The following is a 3047-nucleotide window of genomic DNA, read 5'->3' as shown; positions in this document are numbered from 1 at the left end:
CGGCAATGTGCTGCCAACTAAAAAGGCAACTAGAGGAAGTTGGAAAATGAAGAGCATCAAAGCTATAAGCCTTCTAAACTGACACTGGCTGACTCTCCAGATTTTCCTTAGAGAACAGCCAGATCGGGTGCCTGGGTGGCTCAGGCAGTTAAGCATCTGCCTTTGCTTCATCATGATCCCAGGGTCCTAGGATAGAGTACCACATGGGGCTTCTTGCTCAACGGGGAGCCTGCTTCTCCCTCTGCCTGCTGCTCCCCCTACTTGTGCTCTCTCTCTCTCTCTCTCATTCTCCCTCTCAAATAAAGAAATAAAATCCTTAAAACAGCCAGATCAATCAAGTACGCCAGCAGTCCAGGAGGTGTTCCAGCACCACAGCTCTCCATCTCTACACGCCACTCCCATCCCTAAGCCTGCTCTTAGCACCTCGAAATCTCTGAAGTTCCTTCACAGGGCCAAATCAAGAGAATGGGGTCCTCAAATTTGAGAGGGAGGCCGCCAGGATCAGATGACTTCCTTTCCTCCAAGGCACTCAACATATCAAGTAATACCTTACTTTAGGGTTTGTGAGGCTAGACCATTTTCTCTGGTTCTTAAGGGCCTTTTATGTATAGGTATAGGCCTAACAAAGTGAATTCTCCTCCCTGACCCTCAGTGTACTTCTACTCCAAAATCTGTTAAACTTAGTCCACAGTAGCGGAGTACATTTTTTTTTTTTTTTTTCACAAAAACCTAAGAAACCAGAGGATTTCCCCAATCACTCCAGCACACTGACCTTGTTTCTTTTTACTTCTGAAGTGTTCATTTTCTGTACCATTTATGTTAACATTTCACTGTCCTTTTGCTTCTATTTTCATAGATAAAATAAATAGCTCTGGAAGAAAACCCCTCCAGTCCCCTCAGAAAGTTTAAGGGATTTGCCTGAAGTTACAGAGCTGGTTAGTCCCCAAGTGCATCTTATCAGCCCCCTGGCTAGACTCTAAGCTCCCAGGAGGCCAGAGGAGACCAGGATGACACATTCTTTCCAGATCCATACAGTGGCTGGTTTTTGATAAATGTACCCCAGGCCACCTTAACACCAAACGAAGCAGGGCTTGGGTCCATGATGGAGGCTTCTTAGAGCCTGGGATGGAAAGGAACTGCCCCTGAGCCATTCAGTGTAGCCCTGAGAGACTTTGCTTGGCGAGATCCTACTGGTCATCTATTAATCTTCAGGACCTGCTCAAACTCATGATCCCTTCCCCCCTGCATGGTGGTATTTTGAAAGACAGCAGCTGGACTTAGGACACAAAAAGACATAGCTCACAGGCTCGATGTTGTGCTCTATCACCTGGAGTCGTGACAAATTTTCTGCCCAGACAGAACATCAGGCCGACCTCCTTATCCACTCTGCCTGTTGCTAAAAACTTACACAGAACAGAAAGCCATGTGGTGATGACAACATATGCCTGAATATAAGTTGCCCCAGATACAAGGTGATTCCCCATAAGAAGATCCAATGGAAAGTTTTTGGCCAATTTGAATACATAAACTTTTCAGAATATGAATAAAATACTCAAGTCTAATCATAATCTTCAAATTGTTGATTAAATTATATATTGATATTGGGTTGCCTGGGTGGTTCAGTGGGTTAAAGCCTCTGCTTTCAGCTCAGGTCGTGATCCCAGGGTCCTGGGATCGAGCCCCACCTCAGGCTCCCTGCTCGGCGGGGAGTCTGCTTCCCTTCCTCTCTCTCTGCCTGCCTCTCTGCCTACTTGTGATCTCTGTCAAATAAATAAATAAAATCTTTAAAAAAAACTATATGTTGATATTAAAATCAGGTATTACATAAAATAATGCTTAATTTTGCATTTTGCCCACTCTTACATTCAATGTCCACATGCATGTTCGGTCTTCATTGTCTCCTTCATAACAAGAGCCCACACCTTGCTCTTCGTTGTTTGACGGGTAGTACTTTTAAAAATCAGGCATCGTGATGTCGCTGAAAATTCTCTTTTAAACCATAAGCTTTCATAAAAATAGGAATTTCCATTTATCCTATCGGTTGACAGCTTACCCACTTTAACTTTTTGCTTTTATAATTGCAAAATCCAGCAACTGAAATTTTGAGGGATGACCCCCAGGAATAATTTCTAATTCTGGGTCAAATTTCTACCCCTCCTTTTTAAATCTGTTTTCCATTAGCTGACCTCTACAGAAATGCAAAACTAGCAGAGGTTCAATCATTTTAGGATGTCTCGCCTAAAGAGTATTTTCTAAGTAACAAAAAAAAACAAACAAAAAAGGAGCTTGACCTGGAATACGAGTAACTTCATGAGAACCTGAGTAACATTTATAACAATATCTGCATCTTCCATCTTTCTGCAGAATAACTTTGAAGGAAAGACCTTGCCTTGTAGGAAAGGAAGTCCCAGTTTATAACTGTTTTCTTGGAGTGATTATTAATTGTGCCTCCTTTTATTCTCAAAAGTATCCCAGTTTGGACAATAAATTACATAGTCTTCCACTAACAGCAAAGAGCATACTATATATCATAATTCTGTGGCCTTGCCAAAGCAGTCAATATATTGGCCATTCAGCAACTTTCCTGTGAGACTAATACCCAAATGGTTGCCAGACAGAACTCAATGGCACAGTAGTTGAAAATTAAAGCAATGTAGCTAATTATCTAAAGTGATATTAAAATGTCTAAGACTCTGGTAATTTGACTATGAGTCAACACAGCATCTGCTTCCAAAGGAAACATTGTTTTTTTCAAAGAAATCTTTAAAAGAAATCTAATTACAAGAAACTCTCTCAATTAGTTAAAAAAGGGCTGCTTTGATCTGAGAACATTACACTTAGTTTATTATTCATTTAATATTCCTAAATCTCTGAGGGGAAATTGTCTGTATTTCTTATTTTATGATGTAACCATTCATACTTGCAAAGATGTCTCAATTAAGACAAAGTTCATTTCCAGTTGTGAGTGTGTGACATGTAGTGAGGGGTGTGGAAGCTAGTGGAGCAGCAGCCCCAAGCTCTGGGTCCATGAGACTCACACCAGAAGT

This window comes from Lutra lutra, chromosome 3 (genome assembly GCF_902655055.1).
Source record: "Lutra lutra chromosome 3, mLutLut1.2, whole genome shotgun sequence".
Classification (NCBI taxonomy): Eukaryota; Metazoa; Chordata; class Mammalia; order Carnivora; family Mustelidae; genus Lutra; species Lutra lutra.
This window is presented reverse-complemented; position numbering follows the sequence as displayed.